The 24,445-nt window shown below is 40.6% G+C and overlaps 1 protein-coding gene across 3 annotated transcripts in view; it reads right to left on the bottom strand.

Moving 5' to 3' along the window:
• LOC149532073 (uncharacterized) overlaps nucleotides 1-24,445 on the bottom strand; it is a 246,419-nt gene that overhangs the window by 57,675 nt on the left and 164,299 nt on the right. The window lies entirely within an intron of this gene.

Raw genomic sequence — 24,445 nt, 5'->3', positions numbered from 1 at the left:
ATGCACCATCAGAATCCAAAAATATTCAGAGATTTCATTTTGTCTTGCAGCTGAAAATATAGTCCAGACTCCAAAGCCACTACCTTCCCTTTCCTTGAATTAGCAACACTTAATGCAATGCTCACAATCTTTATACAGGTCTAAGGTACACACAGTATACAAAAAAATGGGCAATCGTCTTATTTTTCCAAGCAATAACTGGAAGGTTTAATTTAATTTAATCATTCATTTCACACATAGAAGAAGAATATTAAATTAGTTTTCAATATTCTTTGTGGTAGACCAGAATTGACACATGTCAGAATTGTCTCCCTATGCAGCAATTTCAAGTCCTTTCAAACTCTTTTACATAAGGTCCTGTTGTGATGTTATCAACTTATCACACGTCACCCCATTGCAAATATGGATCCCCTAGGTCTCTTGTCTATGCAAAGTGTCAAGATTTTGAGGTTTTTTTTGTCAGATTCAGAGATGTCATCAAGGAAGGATGACTAGGTCACCCTCACATTGCTACAACTAGTGTTGGTCTTGAGGATCATGCTAGCGTGGTTGGAAGGACATTTTGATAGTACAAATTGTTTACCGCATAGGTTAATTAAGAAATGCATACAGATAATGGACACGAACAGCAGAACTCTTTAGATTATTCGCATATGCCAGACATTAAATTATCAGATATCGCGATGCTTTACAATGATCCCTGACGGGGTATAAATACTACCGCCGGAGCTTCCGGAAGGAGTCTGTTGGCCACAAACATTATGTCCACTACAAACTATTTACCTATTGGCTACAGAATACAAAGACACCGACGACAATCACTCTGTCGGCTACAAAAACACCGATGACAATCCAGTCGGCTGACACCATCCCCCCCCAAAAGAAAAGTCGTCTCCTGACGACTAACAAAATATCTAAAACAAATTAACAAACAAAATATATTAACAGAGTGACTACAACAAGAAAAATCTGCTTCTGTCACATCACTTCCACATTCATCCCGGTACATCTGTAGCCTCTGCTAACACAATACTGTCTCCTCAAGCTGACCTTGATAGCCACTCGTGCTGCTTTCTCTACTTCCAACACTGGGTCCACTGAGCTAAGTGTTGCTGTACTGCCTTCTGGATGACCCACTCCTCCCGAGCTCTCTATGCATCCACCAAGACAGCCTTTCGGCCAACACCTACTTCCAGTGCCTCTGGTACACAAACACTCCATGCCTATAGTAGCTTCAAGTCTTCTCAACTAGTCAGACTCCCACAACTGATATCCCCAATGACTGGGGGTCCAGGGGGCAACGCCCCTGGCGGGGTCGAGAGGCAGCGCCCCTGCGAGGTCCAGGTGCGCTCCCTATCGCAATACAGGGCGGGGTCACCCAATCTCACCAATTTGCCGTCCATATCATCACCGTCTACCATATGGCTGCCTCTACCAATCAGCAAATGTGATCGCTTCACCGTCTCATTCTCTCTGCAATCGCTGGTGCGCTCGTTAGTGCTCAACCAGTGGCAGTGGTATGGGTGTCTTCAATCAGCTTTTTAATCTCCGAACCCGAATTGGCATAGACCGGTTAGGAAAGATGAAATTAATTTAGAAAAAAGGAATCTCCGCAACCAGAAACTCCGCGGCCTTTGAGACAACCCCGTGGGAAGAGGGGTTCATCGGGTTGCTTCCGCGGACAGTCTGCCCGCAGGACACAGTGTCCGCGGACAAGCTACTCGCGGGACACCGTCCGCTACCAGCTGCCTGTGGGACACAGGGGAAGACATCCCGCGGATAGCTGCCCATGGGACACAGCAGAAGACCTCCCGCGGACAGCTGCCCACGGGAACACAGTCCGCGGGACTTACTTTACTTTCTTCTTTTTTTATTTTTTTTTCTTTTTTTTTTCTCTTTTAAAAAAAATAAAAAAATAAAAAAAATAAAAAAAATACAACACCTCAGTTTTGCCTCTAGACCTCGCCATTCTGCAATGACGACGAGGAGGGAGCCATCAGATCATTCTGCGATAGTGACGGTGACGACATCTTCCTGGCACGGTAGGATCTGTTGACTCTGTGAGGTACCTCTTGCCTGTCCAACGTCCCCAACTTTATCACTCGATTGTCGCCGACCTTTCGGATCTGATATGGTCCAACCCATGTTGCCTTAAACCTTTCCTATTTGATTTCATTTCGACCGTTGTACTTGAGTACCAACTGCCCCGACTGAAACCTGTGGAGTTTGTCATGCCATGTCTTATGTCTGTTTTGTGTCACCTTCGTCGCCCACTGCGCCTGCGGTCGTCGCGTATCTAGATTATTTCCTTGTCGTCGGCACCCTTGCATTCTTTTCTTTCTGTGCAGTTTGTTCACCACGTACCGGATGGTGGGACCTTTCTTTTTTTTGAGTTTGGACTGGATGTTCTTCCCCTCAGCTTCCGCCTTTCCTCCTTCCGCTTCTCTATATTCATTTTCCCTTGTTTTGTCACCTTTGTCGACCTTTAACATATTGCAACTCGAAAACAACTTGTAGTCTTCTATCTGCTAGTGGAGAAGGCCATTCATCGAGTCTAGGTCATCGTCATTCGATCCTCCTAGTGTCAATACTCCTTCGTCCGGTTCCATTCTCCTCTTTCCTTCGTCGTCATTTCCTTTGTCGTCACTGTCACCTTCACCTTCTGAGTCTGATGATGCTGCCTCCTCACCTACCATTTGTGTGTGCAGGTCAATTATGAATCTTTTGCCTCTGCACTCCATTGATAGGGTATTACGTTTCCAATCATGTTTTACTTTTGCTTGCACCAACCAATTACGTCCCAGAATAGCATCATATGCTTTTCTTTTCAATGGAATGACCACGAAGTCCAATAAAAATGGTTGCGTTCCAATAGTTACTGGTTGCACCCTCAAGGTTCCCAATAGTTTGATCCCGTGCTAGTCTGCCGTGAGCAACTGGAATGTAGGTGGCCACAACATCAGCTTTCCCAACTTCTTCTAGGTCTCCTCCAGTAAGATGTTTACGCCAGACCCTCCGTCGACTATCGTGTCTATGAGAACATGTCCGAGGATCGCCATCTCGACAATTGCCGGATGCCGTTCGAATGTGAGTGCCAGCAGCATTGGGTCTGTTGTTGTCAGTTCCCTATTGTCCCTTCCTGTGTCCTCCGTTGCTTTAAAAAACGGTGTATGATTCAGAATGGCCATCCGTAACTGGGGCATTGTGAGAAGGTCACTTATCTTCACCGGTACCTCTGTTTGTAAGATCTGTCGTACGATGTTTTGTTCCGCGTAGTTCCTTGCCAAGGTGTCAGTGATGTCTTTTAACTGAGATGTCTTCGCGGACGATGCCTTCTCAATTTTCGCCCTTGTTTCCCCCAATTTTCTTTTTTCTTCCGTTGGGTCCGAGTACACCTTTTCTTGCCTCCGTGTAATTGCTAGAACCTCCTCTTCATCCGTGTTGACAGTGATCAAATTTACTCCAGTCTTTGGGCACTTAGCATCTTCATGGTCGTCGGGTCTGCACCATCTACATAATAATTTCGGTGTGTTTGTCGTTGTACAGTCCCGCGCAAAATGACCCCACAAATTACATGCTCGGCATTGAATAATCAACCGTCTGTTTGCATCATACTAGATTCGACTTCGGTTGCCATTATTATTGTTATTGTTCGCATTGTTGTTATTTTGCCCTCTGCTATTATTCCTGTACCCACCCGAAGTGGCACCATCAATGTTTGCATTTCCCTTCCCTCCTGACGTGGAAGCTGCCTGTGTAAGAAGCACTTGCAGAGGTCCTCTGGTTTTCATGTTAAAGGGGTATTCCTTTGTCGAGTGGCCCATGATCTGACAAATGTCACAAAATTGGTTCTTTGGACAGGATCCTTTAGTGTGATCGTCGGTCTTACACTTCGTGCACCACAACTCATTGCCTTTTGGCTCCTTCTGCATGTTTTTAAACTCCTTCATCATGCGGATCATGTGCTTTTGTAAGGTGCGGACCTTCTTGCTACTGCCTTCATCATTGCTGCTATCTTCTCCGACAGGTTCATTGTCATCAGAATCAGATGAGCTAGTGTTCTTCTTCTTCTTTGTTTTTTGCTCACTTTCAAGGTCCAATGCTCTGTTATAAGCTTCCGTGTATGACGATAGCGGCACAATTTTCATTTTCTTTCGCAACTTTGAGCGTAGGCCTTCCACGAACCATCTTTTCTGAAGTTCGTCTACTGGCTTACTTTCCATTTTATTTATCAAATCTTTTAATTTCCTGGCATAAACACGGACGGTTTCATTTTTCCCCTGCTTAGTATTGAAGATCTCTGCTACAATTTCATTATCATCCCGCAACAGTCTAAATTCTACCAGAAACTTCTTTTTAATGTTATCCCAACTGTTTAGCTTTTGTGGATCTGTATTAGTAAACCAATCAATTGCTACGCCCCGTAGGGTGGCCAAAAATTGCCTCATCCAGTCATCTTCATCAGTTATCCCATTTGCCTTCAAGATCGTTTCACATGTTTTGCAATGTCGAATGGGATCAGCTGTACCATCGCTATTGAACTTCGGCAGTTTCTCTTTTGGTCCCGCCATCACAATTGGTTTCTGTAAACAGGCGTTCCTCAATCCTGCAACACTGGCGCTCTTCACTCCCACACTGACAGTTTGTACTCCAACACTGGCGGACTACACTCCCACACCGGTGGATTGCACTCTCACATCGACGGACTACTCTCCCACACCGGTGGACTCAACAGGTGCAAACTTTGGTGAAGAAGGGTGTTTTGAGGTTGTCCCCTGCGGAAGTATATCCCGGACGAAGAGTTCACTCCACACTCTTGCTCCGTCGGCACTCTGAGCCATGCGAGTCGATGCTCTTCCTTCTGGATTCTTTTCCCTCGGCGAACACAAATTCAAAAACTCCTCCTGTGCTTCTTCCACCAATTCCACCCATTGCCGAGTTTCCTCCAACAATTCTTCTGTACTCTGGTTTCCGTCAGCGTTCGGCTTGCTATGCTAGAATCAAATTCTCTTGCGCAGTATTGATTCCATCTTTTCCATTGGCCTTATTTCGATCTTTGTTAAGCTGATTTTGTAATGTCCCCCACTTAGCCAATTTGGAGGTATGTTGTCGTTAGCCCATTCTTGTATGGTCCCGAGGGCTAACCAGGACTTCAAAAGGGATCCTGAGATTATTTGGCCTAGTCAAATTTAATTACAGGCCAAACGGAGTTCGTTTGTTGGGTTGTCAGAAAGACTTACTATTTTTAGTAAGCCAATAGGGATGCAGTGCCTTCAATTTTCAGTGACAGGATGAGATGCATTTTGTTGGGCTCTTTCTAATGAGCTATTATATGTGGGATTTCGAGTTTATTTGGTATATTATTTTAATGTTTGAAGTTACAACGGTAAAGTGACTATTTAAATTAAATATTATGATGTTTCATAAAGTCACTTTATAAAAATCAAGAGTCCCTCTTTTGAGTACATACATGGACTTTGTAAAAAGAAAAAAAGAAGTAATATTAAAAGTCATGTATTATCCCACATTGGCAAGACGGAAGCGTGGAGCAAGTGAGGAAGAGATTAAAAGGAAGAGGATAGCTCTCATTTATTCAGGCTTGGAAATATCAAAGAAATTGGAGAATTTTCTGGAGATTATATCTCAATAGTTTGAAGGACGAAATCCCTTCAAGCTGGAAATCTTGACGCCATTGAAAGATATGGTCTTGAGATTCAACATGGTAGCAGTCTAAAAAAAGAAGATACGAAAAAGCAGCCCGAAAAAAGCGGAACCGAAAAAGTAGGCAGAAAAAGCAATCCGTAGAAGCAGTTCAAAAAGCGGAACCGAAAAAACAGGCCGAAAAAGCAGTTCGAAAAAAGCAAAGCAGAAGGGGCAGCATAGAAGGAAATTATTTCAGCCATCTACAACCAGGTTTTTTTGTTAGTATTGATTTTTGGGTGTTATAAGCTTTCAGCTATAAGTGTGCATTATACTAGCATTATCATTTTGTAATCCATGTAAATGCCAAAGTATTGGCCATATTTTATGAGCATTGTAATTTTCATTGCAATTAAGAAGATAATAGTTGCTGGTGTCATTTAAGCAATTTAATATCATTATTTATCAGCTAGTTAGTTTGCATACCAACTGTTTGTAAAAATGCCAGTTGGCTGTAGGTGTTCATTTCTCATGCTTAGATCATATATATGCACTGAATATTGTCAAAATTAGTAGCACACTCATGTTAGGTCATTTGTGTAGTCCATTGTAATCTTCTAGCACAAGATTTTCATTGATGCAAATTGTAAAAAGGTCATTTGAAGCTAGCTGAAATACTATATCAGTCATACGTCCCTTGCATGTGAATTGTTTGATGAAATTCCTTGAGCTTTCATCAGCATTTTTGAGGGCAGATTTGAGGAGGGTTATTATAGTGGTATTAGAGCTATAAGTCCTGCCATCCTGTGGAGGTCTTATAGGGAATTTGGAATAGCCAGATAGAGGGAAAAGTGTTTGACGAAATGTCAAAACACTAAAATTAGAGCATTTTTTGTTTGAGCATGCGACAGGGGCCTTATAATTTCCGCAATACCAGAGCAAGACAAAATAGGACTTTAGACCTGCAGAGCAAACAGTCTAGTTCATCCGTGTAGGTGGACATAGAATCCAGTCATACAGACACAGAGGAGGTATTCTTTCATCAAGACATCAATATGGGTGACCGAGATGACAGGAATGCTCGAGATCCTAGAGAGGAAAGATTCTTACAGTTATTAGAGACCTTGGCACAGGGACAGCGATTAGCAGAATAGAGGGCATAGAAACAAAATCAGAGAATGGAGGTTATGATGCAGATGATGGCTCGTCAAATGGGGTTGAACGCTAACATAGGTGGAGGAAATAATCAGAATGGGAATAATCAGGATGGGACACATAATGGAGGTGAACAAGTCGGGAACAATTTTGGTCATGCAGCCCAGCAAGCTAGGATAGTGAGTTCGAGGCCCATGATTCCCACATTTCCTCCTAGAGCTCCAGAGCAGCCCGCACCAGAGCCCCAGATCACTGATATACAGGACCAGTTGAGGAGAGATTGGAAAGCCGGAGGTCCAGATTTTACTGCTGCAATTACCTTTAGGGAGTATATGGATGTGCGGATGAAACATATGCCACGTGGACATGACAGGAACCAGAGCTATGAGCTACGGAAGAAAGTAGGGAAACTTCAGTTACCATATTATTATGGCTCGGGGAAGTCTACAACAAGAGCTTGGGTTCAAAAGCTTGATACATACTTTCAATTGAACCCTATGCCTGAGAAAGAAGCTATTAAGTATGCAGCAATTCATCTGGATGGGTTAGCACACGAGTGGTGGCATCATGGTATGGTCACTATGGGTCATGCACACATTACCTCATATGTGGGGTATACGGAGAGACTGATTGAACGTTTTGATAGGAAGGATCCAGAACTACATTTCAAGGAGTTAGCTCAGCTTAAACAATGGGGATCATTGGAAACATACATTTTAGAATTTCAGAAACTTGCAGTGTTAGTAACAGATGTATTTGAACGGAGGATACTGGTTCTATTTATGGATGGGTTAGCTGATCCGTTGAGAGGGTGGATTAAAGCTCTCAACCCTCCCACTTTGCAAGAAGCCATTAAGAAAGCTCGTGACATGGATTCCTCTTCAGCTTCTAAAAATAAATTCCAGGCAAAGAGTTTCCCTTCGAGGAAAGATAAGGACAGTAAACCTTTTCGTAGAGAGGGTCAGCCACCTAAGGAGGAAAGTAAGAGGTTGGACAATGAGACACTTAATGATCTCAGGAAGAAGAAGCTTTGTTTTCATTGCAGGGAGCCTTGGGATTTGTCACATAAGTGTCCATTGAAAGCAAAAGCCAAGCAGATGGAGTACTTTTCAGCCGAAGGGTCAATGGATGGAGATTCAGAGCAGTCATCAGAATCAGATGGAGATGATAATTCTTCACATGAGGAAGCACACAATGATAGCACGATAGCTCAGTTGTCCAGTATACAGGAGGCCGTCACTTTTAGAGTTGGGGGAACTTTGGATGGACAAAGATTTGTGGCACTCATTGATACAGGGGTAACACATAACTTCATTGATGAAAAGTTTGTGACACATAGAGGGCTACATACAGAAGAGCATAGGGGATTTAAGGTGATGGTTGCCGACGGCTTCAAAATCGACTGTACCAAGAAAATCTCCAACTTGCACCTTTGTTTGGGAGATTATGCCATGGTGGGAGATTTCTTTATTGTCAACATTGGTGATCAGAATATGGTGCTTGGGATGAATTGGATGAAATCTCTGGAAGAGTTTACATTTAACCTCCAGAAAATGGAAATGAGGTTTGAGGCAAATGGTAAGAAGATAGTACTCAGAGGTTTGTCAGATGGGAGACTACGAGTGGTGTCACTCAAGCGGATGCAGAGTTTCTTCAGACACGACCAGGTGCAGTGGACAGCAGAGTTCAGAGTAATGCCTGAGGTGACAGAGCAACATAAACAGGAGTATCCCCCTGATGTACAAAAAATAATAACCAAACATGCTAAGGTGTTTGGTGACATACCTCCAGGGAGACTCCCGGATAGGGGAATCGAGCATGTTATTGAGTTAGAGGAAGGGGCTAAGCCAGTCATCATCACACCCTACCGCCATCCAAAGAGATATAAAGATGAAATAGAAAAGGCAATCAAGGAGTTGATTGACATGGGGCACATACGACCAAGCAAGAGTCCTTTCGCTTCTTCAGTAGTATTGGTGAAGAAGGATGGTACAATGAGGATGTGCATTGATTATAGGGAACTAAACAAGAAGACAATCAAGAACCGATACCCTATTCTGCGCATTGATGAGCTTATTGATGAATTGCACGGTACATGCTACTTCTCTAAGATTGATTTGAGATCCGGCTACCACCAAATACGGGTTAGAGAGGTGGATGTGGAGAAGACAGCTTTTAGATGCCACTATGGACATTTTGAGTTCTTAGTCATGCCCTTTGGGTTGACTAATGCCCCCGCCACTTTCCAATCCTGTATGAATAGAGTATTCAGAGATCAGTTGAGAAAGTTTGTGTTGATTTTTTTTGATGATATACTGATATACAGCCGTACTTGGGAGGAACATTTGAAGCATATTGATGCAGTGCTCAACATTCTAGAGAGGGAGTCATTATATGCCAAGATGAGTAAATGCGAGTTCGGGATGACAGAGTTGCTCTATCTAGGGCATATTATTAGTGCAGGAAGTGTTCGGGTTGACCCAAACAAGATTAGGGCCATTCTGGATTGGCCACCGCCGAGGAACATTTCGCAACTCAAGGGATTTCTTGGGCTTTGCGGGTTCTACCGCAGATTTGTGAAGGGATTTTCACAGATAGCAGCACCACTTACAGATTTGACACGGAGAGACAATTTCAAGTGGTCAGAGAAGGCTCAGGATTGTTTTGACAGGTTCAAGGAGCTGATGAGTACGTGCCCTGTTTTAGCCATTCCAGATTTCACCAGGCCTTTTGAGCTGCAGTGTGATGCCTCAGGAGAGGGCGTAGGAGCTGTCCTCATGCAGGACAAACATCCCATCGCATATGAGAGCAGGAAATTACGAGGTGTTGAGAGAACTTACAGCATCTATGACAAAGAAATGCTAGCAATCATGCACGCGCTAGCTAAGTTCAGGCAATACTTAGCAGGGAGCCGATTCACAGTAAAAACAGATCATAACAGCTTGAAACATTTCCTTGGACAGAAGGATCTCAATGACAGGCAACGGAAATGGGTGAGTTAGTTACAGGCTTATGATTTTGACATACTCTATGTCAAAGGGAAGAAAAATATTGTCGCAAATGCTTTATCCAGAAGGTCTCATTTGCTTGCTGTTGGGATAGTCATGGACGATTGGAGAGAGTTGATCTTGGCAAAGTATGCCAAGGATAGTTGGGCATCTAGTGTTATTGAAGGAACTATTCAGGATAGTCGATAGACTGTTGTAAATGATTTGATCATCTACAAGGAAAGGATTTATTTAGTACCCGGGTCTGCTATGAAGCAGAAGATTCTGAGGGCATTTCATGATTCACCATTGGCGGGACATCCCAGATTCTTTAAGACATATCGGCAGGTGAGAGAACACTTCACTTGGAAAGGACTCAAAACAGAGGTGCTTCAGTTTGTTAGGGAGTGCCCAGTATGTCAGCAGAACAAACAGGAACATTCCTTTCCAGGTGGTTTACCACAACCCCTACCCATACCAGAGAAGAAGTGAGATAGCATTTCCATGGATTTCATTACAGGCCTCCTCAAGGTACAGGGTCGGGATTGTATTTTTGTTGTGGTAGATAGATTGATGAAATTTGCACATTTCTTTGCGATTTCGTCCACATATTCAGCAGTACAGACAGCAGAGCTATTCTTTAAAGAGGTATTTTGATTATATGGGATGCCATGGAACATAGTCAGCGACAGGGATAGTAGGTTTATGAGCCACTTTTGGCAGGAGTTCTTCAGGTTGTGTGGAATAGAGCTAACTTTGAGTACTAGTTACCACCCCCAAACTGATGGGCAGACAGAGATAGTGAATAAATGGGTTGAGGGGTACCTTCAAAACTACATTGCAGGAGAGCAGAAGGCTTGGGTGAAGTGGCTGCATCTAGGGAAGTACTGCTATAATACCTCTTTCCATATGTCTATTCAAATGTCCCCTTTCATGGCACTGTACGGGTATGATGCTCCTAATTTTCTGGATTTGTTATTTGGGGATAGTAGGGTGCCTAAGGCCAAGGATATATTGCATGAGTGTCAGGACATTATGCGATCCTTGAAAGAAAATTTGCAAAGGGCACAAAATCAGCAGAAGCAATATGCTGATCAGCACAGGGTTGAGAGATCTTTCGAGGTAGGAGACATGGTGTACCTCATGTCACATCCGTATAGACAGTCCTCTCTCAAGAGGAGTGGAGCAGAGAAATTGAAACCACGCTACTATGGACCATTCAAAGTAATCAGGAGAGTGGGTGAGGTAGCTTATGAGTTGGAGGTGCCTGCAGATAGTAAAGTACATAATGTGTTCCATGTGTCACGCCTTAAGAAGGCATTGGGGCATAATGTGGTGCCTTCAGTAGTATTGCCACCTCTCGATGATGGGGGAAAACTTATCTTGATTCCTGAGGCTATACTTGACTCCAGGGAGAGGGTGCTTCGCAGGCGGACTATCAGGAAGTACCTAGTAAAGTGGAGGAACCTATTAGTTGAGGATGCGACATGGGAGGCAGAGGAGATTATTCAGCATCCTGAGTTGAGATTGCTTGGGGACAAGCAATTTCAAGAGGGGCGGACTGTAATGTCCCCCACTTAGCCAGTTTGGAGGTATGTTTTCGTTAGCCCATTCTTGTATGGTCTCGAGGGCTAACCAGGACTTCAAAAGAGATCCTGAGGTTATTTGGCCTAGTCAAATTTAATTACAGGCCAAACGGAGTTCGTTTGTTGGGTTGTCAGGAAGACTTACTATTTTTAGTAAGCCAATAAGGGGATGCCTTCAATTTTCAGTGACAGGATGAGATGTGTTTTGTTGGGCTCTTTCTAATGAGCTATTATATGTGGGATTTCGAGTTTATTTGGTATATTATTTTAATGTTTGAAGTTACAACAGTAAAGTGACTATTTAAATTAAATATTATAATGTTTCATAAAATCATTTTATAAAAATCAAGAGTCCCCCTTTTGAGTACATACATGGACTTTGTAAAAAGAAAAAAAGAAGTAATATTAAAAGTCATGTATTATCCCACATTGGCAAGACGGAAGCGTGGAGCAAGTGAGGAAGGGATTAAAAGGAAGAGGATAGCTCTCATTTATTCAGGCTTGGAAATATCAAAAAAATTGGAGAATTTTTTGGAGATTATATCTCAATAGTTTGAAGGATGAAATCCCTTCAAGCTGGAAATCTTGATGCCATTGAAAGATATGGTCTTGAGATTCAACATGGTAGCAGTCTAAAAAAAACAGATACGAAAAAGCAGCCCGAAAAACGCGGAACCGAAAAAGCAAGCAAAAAAAGCAATCCGTAAAAGCAGTTCAAAAAGCAGAACCGAAAAAGCAGGCTGAAAAAGCGGGTACGAAAAAGTAGGCCGAAAAAGCAGTTCGAAAAAAGCAAAGCAGAAGGGGCAGCATAGAAGAAAATTATTTCAGTCATCTACAACCAGGTTCTTTTGTTAGTATTGTTTTTAGGGTGTTATAAGCTTTCAGCTGTAAGTGTGCATTATACCAGCATTATCATTTTATAATCCATGTAAATGCCAAAGTCTTGGCCATATTTCATGAGCATTGTAATTTTCATTGCAATTAAGAAGATAATAGTTGCTGGTGTCATTTAAGCAATTTAATATCATTATTTATCAGCTAGTTAGTTTGCATACCAACTGTTTGTAAAAATGCTAATTGGCTGTAGGTGTTCATTTCTCATGCTTAGATCATATATATGCACTGAATATTGTCAAAATTAGTAGAACACTCATGTTAGGTCATTTGTGTAGTCCATTGTAATCTTCTAGCACAAGATTTTCATTGATGCAAATTGTAAAAAGGTCATTTGAAGCTAGCTGAAATACTATATCAGTCATACGTCCCTTGCATGTGAATTGTTTGATGAAATTGTTTGAGCTTTCATCAGCATTTTTGAGGGCAAATTTGATGAGGGTTATTATAGATTTGGTATTAATCTTCATTCCTCCCACCTTCCAGGTTCATAGGGCAATGGCGCCAAATGTTTACAGCATAGGTTAATTAAGAAATGCACACAGATAATGGACACGAACAGCAGAACTCTTTAGATTATTCGCATATGCCAGAAATTACATTATCAGATATCGTGATGCTTTACAATGATCCCTGACGGGGTATAAATACTACCGCCGAACCTTCCCGAAGGAGTCCGTCAGCCAAAAACATCATGTCTGCTACAAACTATTTACCCGTCGGCTACAGAATACAAAAACACCGGTGACGATCACTCCGCCGGCTACAAAAACGCCGACGACAATCAGTCCGTCGGCTACAGAAACATCGATGACAATCCAGTCGACTGACACAAATGTGTTCAAAGTTCAAACAAGAATGAAGAGATGCAACTTTCTAGGATGATTTCGGACAACTTCATATTTTCTTGCTTTTTCTGTTTTTAGAAAGTTTCATTATAGCACTGCTGGATCAATTTTGAAAAATTTCATTTCTAGAAATTTTTATTTTTAGAAGTTTCTATTTTAGGAAGTTCCAATATCGGAGGTCAAGTTCCTCAAGGATGTCAGAAAGCTCCCAATAAGGCATGAATTCCATACTTGAGGTATTCCAAGTCTCTGTTTCTCAAAAGTAAATAGGTTTTAGGGCTTTGAGGTCTATCATCTTAAAGTGCAAAAGCAAAGGTTGTCAAGATATCAAGGAAATCATCTAGAATGTTAAAGTGGTTGCAAGCTGATGTTGAAAACCAATTTTGTCCCTATGAGATTCAGATTTTCTTCAAGGCAGAGAAAATTACGAATGACAGACGAACAAGTTTGAGGGAAATTCATGATATCAAAAAAATCATCTAGAATGTTGTAGTGGTTGCAAGCTAATGTTGAAAACCAATTTTGTCCCTATGAGATTCAGATTTTCTTCAAGGCAGAGAAAATTACCAATGACAGACAAACAAGTTTTAGGGAAATTCATGACTTCAAATCACACAAGGAGGAAGGATAAGAGGCTGATCAAATATCCAAAATAAAGGACAAGATGCTGAATTTTTTGATTCAGCATTTGAACTTGAGTTTTGGGGGTAAAATCGACACGTTGAATTATAATTAGGCTTCACTGAAATTCTTAGTAAAAAAACAGGTTTCTAAGATATTATTTTCCAAAATTTGTCCAGAGATTGTCTTTTCCAGAATTGAGGATTATTTGATTTGAAAATTTGATTTTAGAAGACTAAAATGCCTAAAATTCATTAGTAAAATCAGAACTCAAGCGATTTTGTAAATTATTATTCTCCTTTAGCATTTTAATTACCAACCAATGTCACTAATTTTGAGTCTCATACAGGATCATGTCTGGATCAAAATCTGGAATAGCTGCAAGGAAGACAAGTGAAAAATGTGCTCGAAGGTTCCATTTTCATGTCCCAAATGTCATCAAAATGGAAGAAAGTTGGATATACTAACTATGAGAAGTTGGATATGGCCAAGATCAAGCAGGATTTATGGTATTCAGTACCAAATGCCATCTTCTCCGGCAGGCAGCATGATGGAGAATGGAATATACCAAGCAGCAAGCTTCCCCTCAGCAATTCAACGCAATGAGTTGATGGCTGAATGTTGCAGGAAACTATGATCCAGAATCAAGGACAATAAAGACACTAGAAGAGTAATACTCATATTCCTCACAGAAGCAGTGCTCATATTACTCACAGAAGAAGCAGTGAGAGAAACATTTGGGATTCTTTATCATCAAGGGGTTCTGACTCAAACAAAGGAGAAATCGCAGGCAATGTCTGAGAAGAAGATGGATACATGCATAAATGTCATCAACAACGGATGGGTCATTGAAGCAAGAAACGTCAATTCAAGCTACCAAAGAAGCTCATATGTACTGATTTTATGGATGACTGTAGTGATATGATATTTCTATCGAATAGGATCATGGGGATGCCTCAAAGTGCACTGTTGGAAACATGGATGTTCTACTCAAAGTAACGAGACTCGTTACCTGGCTCAGACTCACCTATGACTTGACAAAGTGAAAAAACCATTGAAATTTAGAGATTTTTTAGAATTTAAATTAATTCCATGCATCCATTATTCAATAAAGCTTAAATAGAAGGTAATTTGATCACATACATAACATACATCGATTACATAGGTACAAAGGTAAATTTTAGATGTATTAAGAAAATTTTGAAAACAAAAATAAAAAATCAAACTGGTCAGATGAGTCAGCCGAATCACCTTGGAGAGTTAGTCGACTCACCCAAGTCGGTCGAGTCAGGTGAGTCAGCTCTATTGACCCGCCAAGTCAAGGTCACGGGTCATTTTGACCTGGCTGAGGTAACTCAACTTGCCAACTCGAAGGAATCACCCGACTTGCAGCGAGTCTCGTTACTCTAGTTCTACTTCATAAAGGAGATTATAGGCCGGGCTGATAATGATAAACTAGACAAAAATGAAAAATCACAACTTAAATATACAGTTGAGGAATTTGGAAACAACGAAAAGAAATTCTGAATTCCTATGTGGTATACATGTTGGCTAGGAATATAAAGTATACAAATTTGATACGCAAAGACCAAATAGGATATAGGAGAGTTCAACTCGAGGCAGATGATTGTTGTCCCTCGTTACAGCTACGTGAGAGAGGAAACTATAGGAGGGTATTGTTTGAAGTAGAGGTTTGGTTGGCACTTGGATGTACTCTTTATGTGTTGTATCGATGACAACATATGTCCATGTGATCATGACAGACAGAGATTTTGCATATCACAGAGTGATTGTTAGCACAACGAAGTTGGTACATGACAAGTTAAGCTATGCAAGTTTAATTTTGTGTAGAAGGATGAGTATAGATATCATATCTATGTTCGTTGGATCTTATGTTGAGTTTTGGACAAGTTACAGTATGTTTGGTGAAGGCTGGTAGCAAACAAGTGGACAAGGAATTGATGACACACATAGATGATCATATATCTGTTGTATCTTATTGTCAAGGTGAAATTAATGTTAGCGAAATTGGATTGTGCTACAACACTTGTTTGTGCAGCTATGTTTGTGACAGCAAGGCTTTGGGATTATTCTGGAAAGGTTTCTATTGTGTAATGTGTAGAATATTTTACTTGTAGCTGACTTTGTAGAGTAAGAGTTTATTTTATCATTGTAAATTTATAATTGTATGGTAACATATGGGAACTATATTATAATATGTGTAATGATGTTTATGAAGTAGTGTATGCCTTAGCATGGTCCTATGTATTTAATTGTACATTGGAGAAGCTTTAACAAGCCGAACTAATTAATTATTTGTGAGGGTATAAAGGAAAACTATTTTCCTTAGTTGGGAGAGTTGTATGGTCATTGTGGACATTGTAGATACAAGCTTTTATGCAAGATGATTAGAGTAGGGCAGTGATTGAGTTGGTTGATTGCGGTAAGTTTCTTTTGGCAAGTAAGTAGCAAATCAGTCAGTTCATTGATTTGGATATGTTATCCTGAAGATTTGTTCTTCACAGTTGCTAAACCATTTCAACAACGGGTCTATTTGTTTCTTTATCAACCTTTAAATAGGTTAGAACCTTCTATCAAGGTGTCATGTCCCCATTTTGGAGGCAATTTGATTTAATTAATTTAATTAATTAGGTTGTCCAAAATAATGAATATTTTATGAGGATGACTAATTAATTATTTTAATTAAATAAATAAGTGGTATTAAGTTAATTATTTATAAAGTTATCAAATAAATAAATATTAAAAGGTAACTTTATATTTAATTAATTTAATAAAGTGACTTGAATTATAAAATATTTTATAAAGTCACTTTATAAAAAAAATCAAAAGTTCCCCTTTTGAGTACATACATGGACTTTGTAAAAGGAAAAAAAGAAGTAATATTAAAACTCATGTATTATCCCACATTGGCAAGACGGAAGCATGCAGCAAGTGAGGAAGGGATTAAAAGAAAGAGGATAGCTCTCATTTATTCATGCTTGGAAATATCAAAGAAATTGGGAAATTTTCTGGAGATTATGTCTCAATAGTTTGAAGGACGAAATCTCTTCAAGCTGGAAATCTTGATGCCATTGAAGGATATGGTCTTGAGATTCAACATAGTAGCAATCCGAAAAAGCAGTCCGAAAAAGCGGAACCAAAAAAACAAGCTGAAAAAGTGGGTACGAAAAAGCAGTCCGAAAAAGCAGAACCGAAAAAGCAGGCCGAAAAAGTAGTTCGACAAAAGCAAAGCAGAAGGGGCAGCATTGAAGAAAATTATTACAGCCATCTACAACCAGTCCATTGTAGTCTTCTAGCACAAGATTCTCATTAATGCAAATTAAAGAAAAAGTCATTTGAAGCTAGCTGAAATACTATATTAGTCATACATCCCTTGCATGTGAATTGTTTGATGAAATTCCTTGAGCTTTCATCAGCATTTTTTTGAGGGCAGATTTGAGGAGAGTTATTACAGTGGTATTAGAGCTTGCTTGCAAAGTGTTTGACGAAATGTCAAACAACTAAAGTATAAAGATTTTTAGTGTTTGAAGAAGTTATAACCTATTGGGGTTATTACAGGGGTATCAGAGCTATAAGTCCTCCCATCCTGTGGAGGTCTTATAGGGAATTTGGAATAGCCAAATAGAGAGAAAAATGTTTGACAAAATGAATGCTGGTCTAGATCAGGGAAAGGAAAGATTCTTACAATTATTAGACACCTTAGCACAGGGACAGCGATCAGTAGAGCAAAGAGCACAGGAATAGAGTCAAAGATTTGAGCTTATGATGCAGATGATGGCTTGTCAAATGGGGTTGAATGCTAATGTGGGTGGAGGAAATAATCAGAATGGTAATAACCAGAGTGGTAATAATCAAGATGGGACACATAATGGAGGCGAACAAATTGGGAACAATTTCGGTCATGCACCCTAGCAAACTAGGACAGTAAGTTTGAGGCCCATTATTCCCACATTTCCTCCTAGAGCTCCAGAGCAGCCCATACCAGAGCCCCAGATCGCTAATATACAAGACCAGCTGAGGAGAGATTGGGAAGTCGGAGGTCCAGATTTTATTGCTGCAATTACCTTTAGGGAGTATATAGATGTGCAGATGAAGCATATGCCAGGTGGACATGACAAGAACCAGAGCTATGAGCTACGGAAGAAAGTAGGGAAACTTCAGTTACCATATTATGATGGCTCGGGGAAGTCTACAGCAAGAGCTTGGGTTCAAAGGCTTGACACATACTTTCAAATGAACCCTATGCCTGAGGAAGAAGCTATTAAGTATGCAGCAATTCACCAAGATGGGTTAGCACATGAGTGGTGGCATCATGGTATGGTCACTATGGGTCATGCACACATTACTTAATATGTGGAGTTTAAGAAGAGACTGATTGAACGTTTTGATAGGCCTAAGGATCGTACCTTCCCTATGACAGGCAAAAACTTGTATGAGGAGTTTAACAGACATGCTGATTCGATACAGGGAGACATTAGCACATCTTCAAGTAATGGTTTATCTGCATCATCTTCACAGGCAGAAGGGGTTACAGATGTTGTGCAGGTTGAGCCAGTTGCATTAGAAGGTGATATCACAGGCACACCGGATTGTGTGATTGACACAAATAGTGATTCCAGTATAGTTGGGCTGGATGAAGTTACAACAATTGAGGATACTGTCATGTTTGAGGATAGTACAGTTGATCAGAAAGTGAGTATCAGGCACAGTTGGATGCTTCTTTACATGAGATAGAGGCTAGTAGCTCTTTACTTGGTTTGGCAAGCCAGCTGAAGACAAGGGACAAGAATATTGTCATGGCTTTATCCAATCATGATAGGATACATGGATTGATTGAGAATCACATTTGGATGATTCAACTGCAAGAGAGACAGAAGGGAGTCACAACAGATTCTTCTTGTGACGACTTACAACAGATCAAGGAAGGCATGGAGGCAATGAAGTTGGCTCTCCAGGATTCTGAGAGACATGTGGACGAGCATTGTGTTGAGGTGAGTTTAGTTCGGGAGTTAGCGCATATAGCAAGGACTCAGTTTCCTTTTAGAGTCGGGTCACATGTTGATGATGATATGAGTACGTCTAGCATTCACACTTCGAATTTAGAGACTGTAGACAGGTTCGTGAAGTCAGTTGGTATTGTTCACATTACTCAGGTGAGAAGTTTACTTGAATTGCCAATTGGTTTCCGTTCATGGATTAGATGTTGGGATCCTTGTCTTAGTACTTGGGATCGTTTTGACCGGAGATATTTATGATTCTTTGGTAGTAGTATCTGTTGCACCATCATGGACTTGATTAGTAGTTTGCCAGGTGTAGTTCTCATCCATGCCAGCAGCTTGTTTGATGCTGGAATTAGGTTTTACACACCTTTGTTGGGCATTGTTCATGTATCAAGTCGACCATTCTTGTTGGAATGGGTTGATGATCTCTCAGATATGACAAAGTTTACAGAAGAGTCCCAAGATCTGATTATTACAGATGACACCCAGGGGGATGTTGTGGACAGTTTTGAGGACTTAGTCTCCTCAACAGTTTCCTTTGATACAGAGGTTTATGTTGATGCTTCAGTCACTCCATTCGATGATATAAGTTCAGTAGTTGGACTGCAAAATTTGGATGGCAGTATTACAGACGATAGCTATTATGAGGTTACTCCTTTGGATAGTGTACCGGGGGTAGAGTATAGGAGTTTGACCAGCCATCACAATCATGTGTCTAGTCAGCTGAGAGTTAGTGAGCGAGACATTGCTATCGTTTGCGAGCATTTCGATGCTACTCGTCAGTTGTTAGCAGTTTATGGATGGGGTTCTCCTACTAGTAATGAGCACGGAGGCAGTTATCTTTCCTTGACGGAGATCCACTCTTTATGGGAGGCTATTCGGATTCTGAGACAGAATTATATGCAGTTGGTAGCCGACAGAGATTATCTTATGGAGTGGGGGAGTACAACATACGAAGCATTATTGGCCAAGGAAGATGAGGTGAGTGAGCTTACTTAACAGCTCGAGGTGACTTCTGAGATTCTTGAGAGTACACAGTTGGCTTTCGAGGAGTCACAATTTCATTTGGCTAAGGTGACCATGGAGTTAGAGCGACTGCAGTCTTTACAAGATTCTGTATAGTCACAAGTTGTGGTGTCTGGTGATCCGAGGATGTCCATGGTCGAGATTGTCAGAGATAGTGGAGATGGGGATGCATCCATCCTTGATACTAACATTGGCATATTGGGTTCGTTCTCACTAGAGTCAAGTTCAATTGAGTTGGGTGTTGCAGCAGATTGTTGTGGTATCCCTGACATGGTGGTGGCCTCTAGTACTGATGGCACAGAGACTAGAGATGTTGTATCAAAGATCATGTGTGATGTTGGTGAGCCGGCAGTTGGCATGGTTCCTGCAAGTGATACTACTCACTTGGCGATGTCTTCGGAGGTAGTAGTCAGTTCCAGCTTGGTTAGTGATCGATTGCAGTTAGTTTCATCTGGGTTGCAGTTTGAGCCACTGACTAAGATTGGCGCATTCTATCGGCATTACACTGTGAGGTATGCTCATCAATTTACCTTTGATGACCATGTTGATGAGATGATGATACAGAGATATACTTTGATTCCTAGTGCTTGTCATCAGTTATGTGATGGTTTGATGCCACAAGATGAGAGTTGTGATGGGCATGACATGGTGATAGGTTTTGCGGTTGACAACTTGTTAATACATGACTTAGAGCAGGAGTTTGGGAGTGATGCTTCAGCGGTTGTTGTTATTGATTCTACTCCTTTGGCTATGACATCTCCTGACTTAGCTGGTGATCAGTCACAGTGGGTTGTACCACTTATTCATGGTGAGCTGTTGACTAAGGTTGGTTCTTTTTATCAGCATTATACTGCAGGGTATGTACATCAGTTAGCATTTGATCCTTGTGTTGAGGAGTTGATGACAGACAAATTTGGTTTGGGTTCCATTTCTTGCTGTTTATCTTGTGATGTCTTTTCACCATCAGCGGTGCATGGGAGTTATGGTTATGAGACAGTGGCCAGTGATCTGCAGAGTTGTGTTGACTGTAGGAGTTGTACAGTGTGTGGATTCTCCATACTTGGTACAGTTTCATTCGGGAGCGTTCACCATTGTTGCAGAGTTGGATTATACATTCCGTATAGGCCAGTGGGATGCATTGATGGTATTTACTGTGTTGGCAGCTTGATTTGCCCACTTTACTTGGGTTCTGATGTTCTAAGAGTTTGTGTCTCGTGGGTTTTTGACTGTGACAGTTGTGATTTTGGAGTTTGGTTGAGTTGTAATTGTCAGTTTGATTATGGATTCCTCTTGGTTATATTGCAGAGGATATTCCAGGAGCCTATGTTAATTAACAGTAGTGTAGTTCATGACTACATTTGGGATCTAGGCGGATTGATTGGTTTATTGTTCAACCATTGCTTGGGGACAAGCAATTTCAGGAAAGGCGAACTATCATGTCCCCATTTTGGAGGCAATTTGATTTAATTAATTTAATTAATTAGGTTGTCCAAAATAATGAATATTTTATGAGGATGACTAATTAATTATTTTAATTAAATAAATAAGTGGTATTAAGTTAATTATTTATAAAGTTATCAAATAAATAAATATTAAAAGGTAACTTTATATTTAATTAATTTAATAAAGTGACTTGAATTATAAAATATTTTATAAAGTCACTTTATAAAAAAAATCAAGAGTTCCCCTTTTGAGTACATACATCGACTTTGTAAAAGGAAAAAAAGAAGTAATATTAAAACTCATGTATTATCCCACATTGGCAAGACAGAAGCGTGGAGCAAGTGAGGAAGGGATTAAAAGAAAGAGGATAGCTCTCATTTATTCATGCTTGGAAATATTACAGAAATTGAGGAATTTTCTAGAGATTGTCTCAATAGTTTGAAGGACGAAATCCCTTCAAGCTGAAAATCTTGACGCCATTGAAAGATATGGTTTTGAGATTCAACATAGTAGCAATCCGAAAAAGCAGATACGGAAAAGCAGTCCGAAAAAGCGGAACCGAAAAAGCAGGCTGAAAAAGCGGGTACGAAAAAGCAGTCCGAAAAAGAAAAATGAAAAAGCAGGCCGAAAAAGCAATTCGAAAAAAGCAAAGCAGAAGGGGCAGCATTGAAGAAAATTATTACAGCCATCTACAACCAGTCCATTGTAGTCTTCTAGCACAAGATTCTCATTGATGCAAATTGAAGAAAAAGTCATTTGAAGCTAGCTGAAATACTATATCAGTCATACGTCCCTTGCATGTGAATTGTTTGATGAAATTCCTCGAGCTTTCATCAGCATTTTTTTGAGGGCAGATTTGAGGAGAGTTATTACAGTGGTATCAGAGTTTGCTTGCAAAGTGTTTGACGAAATGTCAAACAACTAAAGTATAAAGATTTTTAGTGTTTGAAGAAGTTATAACCTATTGGGGTTATTACACAAGGGTTCAAGGTCTCCTAACAGGGATATGTCCTCTAACACAGATTGTTGTACTAAATTCATTGTAATTGACTCTTAATAGGGTCATATCCTTTCACAAGCAACTTATATTTTAGTACACTATCTTGTGGGTACCATCCCCATCGGGGTTTTCCCTAGTCAACAAACCATTGTGTTATGGTTTATGGTTTTTCATTGTTGTGCATTATTGGTTTCATTGTTGGAGTTCACATATAAGTTTAATTGATCACAACTGATTCATCCCCTTGCTTTGCTCACCCCCTCCACCCTCTCTCTTAGTTGTGTGTGGACTTCTTAACAATTGGTATCAGAATGTTAGGTCCTCTTTGAGAAGGAAGCTTAATAGCTTGAGGAAATCTATGGTTTATAGGAAGGAAAGTCCTACGTTTGATGGTGACAACTATAACACTTGGAAGGATAAGATGCGAACACACTTGATCTGCATGGGGATTGACTTTTGGTTGATTACAAAGACAAAAGTACATTTTAAGATAGAGTGAACTATCTTCGAGCACAAATGATGAAAAACCGATTTTCTAGTGTAACATGATTGCAAGGGAGGCACTTATTCTTTACCGTACAGGGTAAACAGATACTTATCGCATGTAGTATAGTAAGATATAACATAGAACAGATACTTTATTCATATAAACAATATGCACTCGAAGTACAATGATTACAATGATAATGATTATGATGTACTAATAGTCCCTTTCAGACAGTGTACATAGAATTTCCCGAATGGGTGAGTCAACTGTCATGCACCCTTTCGAATACAATTCTACCCGTTAGCTACAATATATAATTTATCGACAACACCATCCCTCCCAAAAAGAAAAGTCGTCTCCAAACGACAATTACAACATTGCCGAGACAAACTAACAAAATAGAATATATTAACTATGACTAACTATAATAGGATTGATCTTTTTCCATCACATTACATTCACATTCCTCTCATCCCTGCACCAAACTTCTCTCCAAAAACACGTTGCATCTGTAGCATCTACTAACATAATACTCGTCCTAGCCACTCTGACCTTGATAGCTACTCATACCACCTTCTCTGCTTCCAACTCTTGGGTACGTTGAGCCAAGTGTCGCTCTATTGCCTCCAACTAAGTGGTCAACTCCTCCCAAGCTCTCTGTGCATCCACCAAGAGAGCCTCACATCCAACCAACACCTACTCCGAGTGCCTTATAGTGTAGCACCTCTCTCAAAAGGCTTGCTCCAGTGCTCTCTCCACCTCTGGTATACACTCCATTCCTACAACTCCTCCAAGTCTCATCAACTAGTCACACTTCTCAAGATTTATAACTAAATTGACTAGGGGTCTAGGGGGCAATGCCCCTAGTAGGGTCGAGGGGCAGCGCCCCTATGGGGTCTTGGAGCACCAAGACCAAATTAGTACCCTCAAACCCACACAAAAGTCCATGGAACACACCATTTTTTTGATTTTCTTCCGATCACATACTCTTTTTGCCAACTGCTTATGTTTTCTTCACTACCTATTTATGCCTTGCCCTTGGTATCATATGTTATTCATTGTGCACTGTTTTGATTTGTTGTCTTTTTTTTTTTATAAGAACCTTCCTGTCGCACTGTGGTATGCTATAATTATAACCCTGTTTCCTTGAGACTAATGGTCGTACAGTCTAATTCTTTTTAACTGCTTAGCCGTACGGCAATGTTTCTTCTCTCAAAAAGAACCGTACGGTATTTCCCCCAAGGGTCGTAGGGACCACATTCTTTTCCTCCAAGAGTCCATACGATATTCTCTGTTGTTATGCTCAAGTGGTACGATGTTACTCTCTCAGCTGTACAGTGTTGTCCTCAATTGGGATGTTCTTGCTTTTGTGAGTCCATACAGAACAATGGTATGATGTGTGGCCTTCTCTCCTTCAGTCGTATGGTGTTACGATATCTTTAAATTGCTCCTACAAACCTTGCGTTAGCTTTTCCTCAAGCTGTATGGGTTCCTTCTCTTTGGCCATACGGCTCACCTCTGTTACTTTTATTGTGTGGTGTGCCCTCCCTCAGCCTTTCATACGGTGTTCTTATATAAAGGTTGTTCAGTGCTCTTATATGAAGGTCGTACGGTACTCCTCCAATGTTTCTCTTATACTGTACAATAGCCATACAGTGACTTTTCTTGTTACGTTACCTTTTTCCCTCAACTGTTGGCCGTAAGATAACAGTATCCTTACACTTCTCTAGACTGTAC

Source organism: Cupressus sempervirens, chromosome 11 (genome assembly GCF_028749045.1).
Source record: "Cupressus sempervirens isolate cs-2001-9-10 chromosome 11, ASM2874904v1, whole genome shotgun sequence".
NCBI classification, from domain to species: Eukaryota; Viridiplantae; Streptophyta; class Pinopsida; order Cupressales; family Cupressaceae; genus Cupressus; species Cupressus sempervirens.
This window is presented reverse-complemented; position numbering and strand designations above follow the sequence as displayed.